This window comes from Aptenodytes forsteri, unplaced genomic scaffold, assembly GCF_000699145.1.
Source record: "Aptenodytes forsteri isolate BGI_AS27 unplaced genomic scaffold, ASM69914v1 Scaffold15, whole genome shotgun sequence".
Lineage (NCBI taxonomy): Eukaryota > Metazoa > Chordata > Aves > Sphenisciformes > Spheniscidae > Aptenodytes > Aptenodytes forsteri.
The window spans coordinates 5,622,907-5,635,218 of record NW_008795129.1 but is presented as its reverse complement, the minus strand read 5'-3'; positions in this window follow the sequence as shown (position 1 = coordinate 5,635,218).

Genomic DNA, 12,312 nt, shown 5'->3' with positions numbered 1-12,312 from the left:
AATGAACTTGCTAGGTTTAAGACCAGTTGTAATGTGTATGTACAGTTGAACCTAACAGCCTCTCACGTTGGCTGTCTAAGAATAAATAGCCAACAAATGCTAACCAGGAATTGAAATGGCAGAGGGTAATAAAACCGATTCCACTGCCAGGACAAAACATGGCATTTGAGGTTTAGCTGCTTGTGGGAGGGGGGCAGTCCGCTGCTCTGTAGATGCCAAGTCTCTTATCAGTAGGCAGTGATGAGATTGGAACAATGGTGGAGCTCACAAATGATGTAATAATAAAAGGGAAAACTTGCTTACAGAATTAGTATCTGCTAATAAAGTTGAATTGATGGGTCAGGGGTAAACTTTAGCTAATGAAAAAGCCTGGGAGCCAGATTTTGTATTGTCTTGCACCTCTACAGATCTTGAGAGGGGTCGGTGGAGTTGTTGCAGATTTGCATTGATGTTAATGTTGGTAGAATTTGACTCACTTCCAGTGAGAATGGAGGTGTTGGCTTAGGGAAGGTTTCTCACAATCACACATCCAACATGCCTGTTGTTTGCAGTTGAGGGGAATATTATTCTTTGCTGGAATAGCCAGTCTCGCGGAGATAACAGATACTAACAATTTCTGCATAACTTGCAAGTGCAGCGAGGATAGGAGTGGTTTGGGCTTCCAGGTGATCAGATCCATGTATGATAAAGCAGGAAGCCCTGAATTTGAAAATTAGATTCAGCATAAATGGAGTTCCCAGCATTTTCACTATATAAAATTAAGCATTTGGTGTGTAACTCAAGTTTTGGCTGCAGCTTCTGTGATGGGAGCGCTGCAGGTTTAGTTTGTCGGTAAAGCGGGAAGAAGAGAAAGTGAACCTGAACTGAATTGCCTTTGCAAAGGTGGGGGCAGTGAATATGCTGCACTGGCTACAGAAAGGCCCTTTGGTTGTGTAGAAATGTACCCGTTTGTAGTGATCTCAGGCACTATAACAATGCAGTAGGAGAAACTGGTTGCTATTTTAACCATCTGTTGAGCTTGATCCCTACTTGGCGTAAATCGACATAGGCCAACTGAAATCAAGGTAGTAATACTGGCATCTGTCAGCTGAGAGCTGGCTCAAAATAAAGGAAGGGACAAAATCCCTCTAACTGGCTTGATATTTCAATGTTTGTTTTGGTATGCTTATATGTCAGTTGTGATTACAGTAGTGACACTGCTAAGAAATGTTCCTATGTGGGATGATTCCCCTGTATTTTCCAGCATATAGCATCATTTGAAACTTGCAAAAAGTGAGTATCTAATGCTTCCCCAAATCCAAGAGAAAAATGTGGATTCGGGGGACCTTTGGCTCACACTTAGCACAGATGTGAAATGACACAAGGTGCAAAGCAGCAGGGAGGGAAACCCCATGTGTTCAAAGCTGATACAGAACCACATTGATCAAAGCATATTTATGGCCATCTTTCAACCTCAGTGCATGTATTGCCATCTGTGGGAGTAGCCTGCAGAGCAGACGGTCCTAAATGTAAAAAGGAAAAAAGAGAGAGGAAAAGAATCAGCTCCTCGTCTGAATGAGCGAGCATAACAATGAATGACATTATTTCATGAACTGTACCAGTTCAAATGCATGTGCACCTGGTGCTCCTAATGCTTTTTTACTCCTGTTGGTCTTTAGACAACATGATCAGTAATATGCTTTCTCTCTTTAATCGTTTGCTGTTTTTATTGTTGTTATTTTGTTTTGTTTTTTAAAAAAACACATTTCACTGAGAAAACAGCCCTACTTCTGTAAATATAGAGTTTAATTTGGAGGAGACAGCACACTTCTGGATGTTACTGCTGGACAGTTATTTATTAAAAGGGGCTTAAGGTGAATAAATACAGGTGGCTCAGGATACATGCATGCAAGTGTGATAATGCAGTATAGTGTTTTCAGTTCTCTAGTTTTGGGGGAAGGGGAATTTTTGGGTCATCCTAGTTTGTTTAGAAGTTTGTTACTGATCTGATACTTTTGAATAATGCAATAGAGATTCCTAACATATAACAGTGCTTGAACAGATGTGTAGATTATGATAGATTCTTCATTTGGGGGGGAGGGGGTAGTGAAGGAGAAATGTTTTAGTTTTTAAGGGAAAAAAATGTACTGTACTAAACTTTTTTTAGAAAAAGATGTGTGTTTTCAGAAACAGTGGGGATGTGGGCTGATAGACAGCCGGGGCATGGAGATGAGGGACAGAGGAAGCAGTTGGATTTTTGAGGGACAAAGAAGTTTTACATGGGGATGTGGGTTTGTTACTGGTACATGTGGTACAAATTTCTGTAACTGACATGCTGCTTCCATGTTATAATCATATAACCTTTATGCATTTTATGCGCCTGCTCCATTTTTCTGAGGAAACCTTGCAAATGTAATGCCTGCATGCAAATGTGGGAGATGTAGCCAAAGTCTTGTAATCCAACATAATGTAGTCTTAATGGATTCAAAATCAACAATAAAAGTGCTTACTGGTTAAACACTACAGAGAATTTCATTGCAGGATCATTTTAAGAGGGGATAAGCTTGTCTGTACCTGGTTTCTAATCAGCTCAGCCATCTAATGGTCAGGAGGAGAACGTGGGGTTGGGCTGTCAGCATTCCCATCCCCAAGTTGCTACTGATTCATTATTTGACTAGAGACAAGGGTATGTTCTGTGCCTCAGTTTCCTGTTTCTAGCCTGAGAATTTCAGTCTTTGCCTAATTCAAAGGTAAGCCATCGTTTGTTGGAAACCCTTTTAGGTCTCAGGTAGCAGGGTAGAAATGCTGAGTAAATTCCACTAGAATCAGTGCTCAAACATTGACTGACACATGGGGCAGGATCTGAACTTACTGTTGCTATCTCGAAGAGAGGTCATCTAACGCATAGAAACAACAAAGTAAAAGCCACGCAAGATAAGATGCTAGAGCTCAAGACTTTAGCAAAGAGAAGTTCTATGGCAAATCTTACACCTATGAAAACACTGGAGTCACCAGGCTTCAAACACAACTACTGATTTTTAGGAGTCTTGTCTGAAGGATGGAGGACTGTATCATAACTCCCTCCCTGTCTCTGAAGCTAGTTTTTTCTTCCTTCTCTGCTGGTAACGCTTCCTCTGTATCCCTTTGAGCCCCACTGAGGATTGGGCGGGAGGGGGGGGTCTGGTGGAAACATAAGAGAGGCAAGAAGGTCAACAGGGGTAGGCCACAAAAACCTCCAACCCCAGCAGGCTGCAATTATGGGTAGTCAAGGCTGCTGCAAAGCTGCTGAGCTGTGCTACGCACTCAGTCTGCCCAGCATGGCAGCCACAGCCCTGTGTGCAATGGGAAAGGAAACTGGTCCTCGCACACACACAGTCCCCTGAGCCCATGTAAGCCTCATCTGCAAAAATGGTGGGCACTGATTTTTGGGTGTCTGGTAGCCACATGAAGTCATCATGGCAAAGCAGGTGGGAGCTGCGTGGTGGCTGAGCCGGGCACCCTGCTCCCTCTGGCAGCTCCAACTGGTCATGCTGGTAATGGGAGCCAAAATCCTTTGCCTGGAGCTGTGCTGCACAGGGGCCCTGACAAAGAGCCCAGCTTGCTCTCACTCTGCTCCCCAAGCTGGCAAGACAATGATCACCCGGAATGGTTTTGCGGCCTTCGCTCTTTTTTGTTCCTCCATCTGCTTCTTATGCGAAAGGCAGGCTCAGGCTCTCGGAAGAGGTCAGATAAACAAAAGTGGTCCCGGAGCCAAGGCTCTGGGCATTTTTGTTCTGCATTAACAAAAACCCGACACTGGCTGCAGCTGTGGCTGGTTAGGTTTATGCATGCCTGAGACAACAAAATTCAGATTTGACCTGAACTTCCCCAGAGACTGGGAATGTGCAGATCCAGGGCTTTGGTTACGGACTTGTCTATAAATAGTCTCTAATGCTGATTTAGCATCTTTCATCAAACTTACTTCACAGTCTCGGGAGTGGCATTTACATGTGAACATACACCAGCATACCCTATTTGGCTGCATGGAAGTCAGCAGCAAGAATTTTACTGGCTTCAGCAATCTGAGCCAGGAACTGAAAAAAATGCCCTTTCCCCATCCTTCCATTCCTTAAGAAACCACAGGCAGAGCATGTTGCCCATGCTGGAAGTTGTCTGATCTTTACTCTGTGAATGTGCTTTGCCCTTTGGGTTAGGACTCATCTCAAGCTTCATCGGTTTCTGCAGCAAAGTTCCCCCCTCCCTGCACATTGAGGACCCCCCTTTTCACTGCAAGGGAGGGTATGCTGGAAGTTTCCTAGCTAGGTATTACTCTGATTTCTGACTGCAGCTCAGGAGACCAGTGAGATGATGAGATGAAAGAGTTCCCTGAAAGAAAGGGAACATCCTGCTGAAAGGTTTTGCCTGTGACATAGATTGAGAAATGTTTCCTTTTAAGCTTTCAGAGATGCAGGATTGTTGTGCATGGATAAATACTTCACTGAAGGTCCTTAGATAACCCCATCTGTGTCTCTGCCACAGAGCTCACTGAAGTGAGCTCTCCTCATGCCAGCCGGTCACTGCCATGCAGCCGCTGAGTTGCCCTTCGTCCATGCTGGTGTCTTCCTTCATCCTGCTGAGCCTCTGCGCCATGGTTTCTTGGGTGCAGACTGTCTGTTTCTTCATGATAGAAATAGGGTCCCTGCAGAAATGTCCTAGGTCCTGTGACCCAGAACACCTCACACTGGAGGTATACACTTTTCCCTCTGATGGCAGAGGGATATGGATTTAGAGCATGAGTCTTCCCAGAGGGCACAGGGGAACATAGCAGTCAAGACATACCCACATGTAGTAAGCATGCATGCATTTGACACAGGTTACTAAATAAAGCGACTGTTTCCTTATTGATCATGGCTCATGCACTGTTAAGGTAAAATACTAAGTGCCCTCAAATGTTTTCTAGTCTCCATTTTTTTAAGTATGTAAGAAGATGTTTTGAGTTGAAAACAAGAGTCCCAAGATTCCCCTTCATCATCAAAGGCATATTTGGCCAACCAAAACCAATGGGAAAATATGGCAAGCATATGTGGCAGCTCATCCTCTTCAAAAACACAACTGTGGCTGCTTTGTGCCTCTCTTTCCTTGTGCATTAGGAATAGCTTAGTTAAAAGTGAACATGCCTAGATGTAGGGGTTAGTCCTGGTCAGCTTTAGGGTTTTTTCCTATTCTTTTCTGGATTTCTGATCCACCTGTGTAAGGTGTGTTGGGATCTTCGGCACTAAGGGGATGCCAAGTGCAGCGGTGATGCTGTTGGGCCTGGTGCCAGCTGGGAAATGCTGCAATGTCTTCAGCAGACAGGTGCCTTCAGAAGGTAGTTAATAACCCTTAAAAGCCATCGCCATCATGATGGTAGACTTGGGTCTACCATGAGTCACCAGGAGCCACCTGCTCCAGGAATGCACGCAGCCCGTGTCTGAGACCACAAGTGACAGCCCATCCACCAGAACAGTCACAGAGACCCTGGTGGGGTCTGACTCTTCCCAAGCTAGCAGGTATGACCAGGTACTACTGGTGCCTTGCAGCACTTTTCTTTCTCTAGGGGAAAAAGTGGGCAGGGAGAAACTACAGCTCTCTGCAGGGTCTGGAGTTTCCCAGCTCGCTCTATTTTTTGCCAATACTAATGGTTTCTGCATCGCTGAAGTGACTCACAGGTCAAAATAGGAAATAGCTCATTTCCCTCCCAGCCACGTGCAGGAGTGAAGGAGCAGGTCTGCCTCTAACCCAGGCCAGCCAGGCCCTGCCTGGGAAAGAGCAGGCAGGATGCTTCCCAGGTGGCCTCAGACAGTGGCTCTGCCACGGTCTACTGGAAGATGTATCTGGAGAGTGAGTTTTCTGCATCCCCGTGAATCCTGTTGTTCTTTTCCTGAGCCATGCACAGGCAGTGGTTGTCTGCTCTCCGGGGGCCTGAGCTGCAGCCTGCTTGTGCCAAGAGGGGCTCCGAGGAGTTGATGGAGCACCCCTGGGTTCACCAACCCTGCAGAGTCATTTTTGTGGGGTGGTACAGCCAGCATTAAGCCTTTCCTTTCCTTCCCTCCTGTGATGCTACTGCAGGCAAATCAGGCTATGGCTGTTTCTCTGCCCTTCATTTTGTGCCTCAGTTTCCCTTGCTGTAAGGACAGAGCCCAGCTCTGGCTGTTTGAACTGTACAGCCCAGCACTCCTGGCCAGACAGTTTCTGCAGCTGTAGCTATGGTGGCTCCTCTCAGACTCAGCAGCTGCCAGCTTTCCTCTCCAGGTACCTTTGCAGCTCCCCCTGGGGCAGAGGAAAGAGGTGGGAGAGGCTCCCGGTGCTGGCCATGTGCATGACTCACATCTGGCATTCCAGTATTTTTGGTAGTTCAGGAGCAGCCCCAACTCAACAGCAGGAAATAAGCGTAAAAATAGCCCGTCGGTGTGTTTGCAGCCAAGGAAAGTGCATGATGTCTCTCTGCCACAGTCTGGCCCCAGCAGCTGCTTTCCTAACCAGCTCTTGGAGAGCTGCATGCAGCCCAGCAGCTGCTTTCCTAACCAGCTCTTGCAGAGCTGCATGCAGAGGACAAGCTGTGGAGAAGCACTTGCCCCTAAAAGTCTGCTGCTGCTCAGACAGCAGGCTGAGGGCAAATGTCAGCCCCCCAGAGCCTGCTGGCTTGTTATTGTAGGGTTGCCTGTGCGCCCCAAGGTGCTCTGTCACTGCCTGTCTTTCAGCACAACAAAGCAGAAGGTGATTGAAGCTGCCGTGGAGGCCATGCTCTGAGCAGAGCTCTTCCACGCCCCAGGGTGGAAAAGGGGCCGTAGGCAATCGCAGCCTCACTGTACCCCCGTCACCCTGGCTGGGCGTCGCTTTGAGAGGTGGGGACTGGAGTCCCAGCGAGGCCCCTGGTTGCCCCAACCTCCCCTGCCCCTCTGGTGAGGGGTGAATCCCCCCCGCACTTCCTCCTGCCTCATCGATGGGCCTGACGACCCAGCATTTTCCCCTCCTCCTCACCGGTGGGAATCCTGACCCTCCGGCTGCACACCGCAAGGAAATAGTTAACGTGTGTTTGTCCTGTGAGGGCTGACAGAGCATTTCCCGGCATGGATGCCGTGAGACCCAAATCAATGCCAGCCAGGAGATGCTCCTTGGCAGGGCTGTCACCTGCAGAAGGGAGGGCACCGCACACAGGCGCAGGAACGTTATGGCACATGGTACCACCCCAGAGTGGCCATCTGGGCTGTGGCCTGCTGACAGCGCACAGCGCTCTGGTAAGGGCAGGGCAGGGCAGGCCAGGGCTCTCGAGGGCTGAGGAGGGGGACGGCGGCCATGGTGGTCGGGGAGGCAGGCCTGGCCGGACTGCCGCTGGAGGGCAGGACTCGACAGCCTATTTCCCACAGCAGAGCAACCCGCTCGGACTTCTCCAGAGCAGAGTGGGAAATTGGCAGTGCTGTAAAACAAAAAAAATTTGAATCTGTTTCAAGCTGGTTTTGCTGTGGAAACCCTGCTTAAACCGGCAGTTCCAGCTCCAGCAACAGCCTCTTCTACCGCCCACAAAGTGAGCGTGCTGTCCAGGTGCTCTCTGTTCGTCTGTCCTGCCAAGGAACAACTCCCCAGCTGTAAAACCTGTGGGCCACGTCGCTGCCATTCTCCCTCTGGTGCTCCCCACCTTCACGACCGACCAGCATCCGTCTGAGCCACCACGAGCATGAGGTCCACATGCTCGGCTGGGGCTTGCAGAGTTACTAAGCAGGGAGCAGCTTGCTGCTGGAAATACATGCTCACCCTGGTAGATCAGGTTGCTTTTGTCCGTAGTGTTGCATGCTTGTAACCTTAGAAGGGAGTTAATGCAGGTGTGTATCTACGTGATTGACCTGCTTCATGTAGACACGTGCGCACACTCTCACATCAGGAGACAGAACTGCTTTTTGCTAGAAATGGAAGTTGGAAATGGGAATTGTAAAAGTCCCCTGGGATAAGAGTTTTCATTTGTTTTGCAGTTACCATCAACCTGTGATAAAATGCAGTACTTTTCCTGCTTATATAGGAAATGCCCAAATCTCTGGTGAGATTCCCAAAAGCTCATAGGACCAGAACTGGACATGCTGACCTAACAAAAGCAACGCTCCAGGCATCATACAGCTTTTGCAGCGATGTGACGCTTTCCCTAATGCCCAGAATTGGAGAAGATGACTGCCCCCCAAGCCAACAGCATCTATTTTTATGCATCTTGCACCAAACTAGATCTCTGCAATTAAAAATGGTCTGATGGCTAAAGGCTTCCACTGAGGTTCAGTTCTTGGACCGTGAAGGGGTTCAGCATTTCTGGGCCATTCAATAGCAGAACTGCAGCTAGGTAACTGTAGCCTGGTAATCCCACCGCTCAGTGCTCTCTGTTTCCACTGCAGGCTGACCCATGAAGGAAGATTGGGGCAGGCCTTGGGGCAGCCATCTTTCCTCCTTCCAGCATTCATAGACCACAACCTGTCCCTCCTCAGCTCCTTCTATGGTCAGTCTCTCTTTCCAGGCTCTTTCCTTCACCTTCTTCAGAGCCACTCCTTCCTTGGCCATGCCCCTGCCTCTTGCAGCCTCCATGCAGAGCCAAGCTGGTAAAGAGGCAGTGTGCCTGAGCCCGTGCTGTGTTTTCTACACTGCACTTCATACAGACACACTCACTGGTGAGCTGTGACCTGGGTGCTGTGTCACTATCAAAGAGACACAGATCAACCCTGAAACATGTGCTGAGTAAAATCCTGCAGGCGAACAAGCCCTGACTATCAGTCCTCTTCTGTTCTTGCACCTAACCGAGCTGATCTATGAGCTGATATCAACAATTCCATGTCTGAAATGTTCAGCTCTCGTTTATCATCTTTGTGACAAAAATTGGTGTCGAAAATAACCCACCGTTTGGGACACAAGGTGGTCTGTTGAGGCACGAATGAATACTTCGTGCCATTCTGCAATTGAGACACTGTGACACTGTGAGTCTGGCTCTTGGGAGAGCTTGTTTTGATTTCTTGCTCTCTCCATGACCCTGAACACATCCTCTCTGGTTTGACCCAGTAGACTCTAATCACCTCAGTATCACAGAGGGGCTGGTCTTAGATCACCCACCCATATCTGGCAGAGGTCTCCAAGGAAAAATATTGAACACTTGGAAGATTTTCAACTAACACAGCTAGACCACAGCCCTCAGCTTAAGGAGAGCTGGCTGTTTTAGCAGCACTATTCCTATTTTTAGTACCTTTAATGCAAAAGTCTTCTCTAAGATTATTTGCCCTGTTTTCTGTTCTTGTTACCACAAAAACAATTTGCGAAATATGTTGGTTTCTCTTAGAAAGCAACAGCAATTTTGTAGGCATACAATAAAATACAAAACCAAACAATTCCCCCACATACATTCTCAGTAGCTGTGATTTCTTTAATGGTTCCTAGAAGCTGGCATTCCAGAGAGGGGAAGGATGTGTAAGTATCCACATTGTTGTGAGATCTGGCTCAGCGACCTGTCTATACCTCGAATGACAAATTGTCACAGGCAGACCCATTTATCAAAGCCTTTCTCCTGCCCATGAGCGCAAGTGAGCGCTCATGTAAACTGTCCCCAGTGGTCTGCTTAGGTGATAAAGATCATAGGTACTTCAGTAGAAACTGAACACCATGTCCCAAGAGAGGAAAGCAATATTTCATGTCTCTTTGCCTCTGTTTTCCTTTGTCAAGATTTTGAGACACAAATGCCTTTGCTATGCCCACCAAGACATCTGAGTGTACACAAACAGAGGTCTGGATACCAATGGCAGTGTTACCGGTGCAACTGGCATGGCCACACTGACTTCAGTAGTGTCACTGCAATTCTGCAGCAGTGGGAGGGAAACCAAAGTCAACCAAAAGGCCATGGGTCTGGCTCAGCACTCACCAAAATCACTGGGAGACTTTCCACTGGTTTTACAGGTGACAGAGGAACACAGAGAAACATCTGCACCTGTTGGAAAAGTTCTTCCTATTTTCTGTTTCTTTTGATGACAATGTCATGATAACATCTTGCCCTAATAGTCTGTGAGCTCTTTAAATCAGCGATTGCCCTTTGGCTCCCTACTTCTTCAAACTCAACAGGGCCATGGTCTCAAGTGAAGTGTTCTAGGCCCTTGGTACTAGCACCCAGACATAGTACTACTATGCAGTATTCCCAGACTGTGCCATTGAGCAATTACAAGCCATTGTTCCTAGCCTAGCCAAACTAGGAGCATCTCAAGGAGCCTGCTCCAGGATGCAGCGTAGCCAGCTCTGGGCTGGAATATGGCCACTTCAAAGCTCCAGGCAAATCTAGCTGTAGAGAAGAACGTGAAAAAGAACACTAAATGCAATCAAAATGAGACATACAAGCAGACAAGGAGTCAATGCCAAAGCTGGATGTTCCCTGAAGCACTAGTATTGCCTCTAATTTTACCAGGAAATCAGAAGTGACACCATGTTCTCTCGTTTTTTAACCTTAACCTCCTTCGGCACAGATCACTCCACAATGCTTGAACTCTATGTGGATCTCGAGTAATCCAGATGCAGCTGCTACTTTTGGGGCAGTAGTGCATGATCAACATCAGGGTGAGCCTGTGACAGGGGCTGCTGGCTCAATTCCTGCTGCAGAGCAGTCAGGGTTGCAAGGCAGTACGGGCTACAAAGGATGGCATCAAGTGGTGGCCCCTTGTCCCAGCTGTGTCCAGCCTACCCCAGACCTCAGCAGGACAGCAGGATTTCTGAAGAGTTATTATTGTCTCCTGTGCCAAACCAAAGGCTTCTCTCTCCTCTCTGAGCTAGGTAGTGTGTGATTTGTGGCTCTTGGCCGTATAATGATATTGGTGGATACCTTGGCTGGTCAGGAAGGCTGGACACCTACATTGTACGCCATGTTAGCAGTGTAGCAAACCTACTATTTTTCTACCCTTAGTAAAAGTAATTTATGTCTCCATCACTACTAACAAGTGTGTAAAAGCTGGAGAAAAGCATATCTTACCAAGAAAGGCTGTCTGACATGCCAGTCAATGCAAGCAGTAAAGGGTATGTTGCTGCCTTGCTACAAACAGCTGGACTTCAGACACATCCAGGGACTTTTCCTCTTCTCCCTTAGGCTGCTCTGTATAAGTCTGTCTCCATCGCAGGGTCATTTCAAGCAGCAGGCCTGTCTTTAATTGTGTAGACACCTGTACTTATTCCATCAAGGACTACACAATAAACAATTCCCATAGAGGTAGGTGGGGACATGCACAAAACATTTCACACGCAAGCATCCAAAGGCTCCCCAAATGCTGCCTAGCACCCGCTGTTGGCATGTGAACTCCTGGCATCTGTCATGTCCCCATCAGACCCAAGTGAGCTGCCTTTGCCCATTTTGATTCAGAGGGTGCTTTCTTTGTTGGCCCTTGGGGTTAAACAAGAGCAGCAATTGCCTGTTTTGCGCACAGAATGGTTGTTAGGGCGACTGGGAGGAATTCCTTGGCACCAGCGCTAGCGCAAGAAAGGAATGAGCAGAAAAATGCTCAGCCAGAGTCAGCCAGAAGCAGAGCAGAGCCAGAGCAAGCCAAGGGGCCGTGCTCTGCTGTGTTTGTGTTAGTGCCTCACCCTGGCTCTCCCACCGGCAGCAGAGGGGCCCTGTGCAGCAAAGGTGCTCTGGAAAGGTGAAGTCGACACACCCTTTGCTAACCTGTGCAAACCTCCGTGCAGAGTCCCCTGCAGCACTGGCTGACTCATCCTCCTGAGCTACCAAGGTGCTGAGGGGAATCAAGCCCTGAGTTTTTACTCTATTGCTGCTTCTGTGATTGAACACCCCCCTCCCCCCAACATATATAGACATGAATTTTCTCTTACGATACTTGGCACAAAGCTGCTTGCAGTAATAAAGGAAACTTGGACAATTAAGCTGCGGTAGTAATTTTCAAATGGAAATAATCCTATTTTGGGGCCATTTTCACTGTGATAGATGGTTCAAAGGCACAAGAGGAAAGGGCAGGGTAAGCACTGAGCTGCCAGGTATGTGAGTACAATTTTTTTAGGCTTTACTGACTTTATTTTTGCATTACAGATGCTCTCCTTAATCAAAACTGCTGCCTTCCCCATCTGCTCGTTTTCCCCAGCTCACACCTCTTTCATAAACAGACAATAACTTTTTGTTTGGGTTGGCTTGCTGGCAAATTTACACAGCTCTCCCATATAATGATCTGATTTCAGGTGATGGTGAGCTGATTAGTAGATGTAAGGGCATTTGCTCTTAAGAATTGTGAGGGCATTCAGCTGCTTGTATCCATTTAAGTAGTGATAAATGGGAAGAAAAGGAAAAAAAAAAAAAGGGGGAGCAGAAGA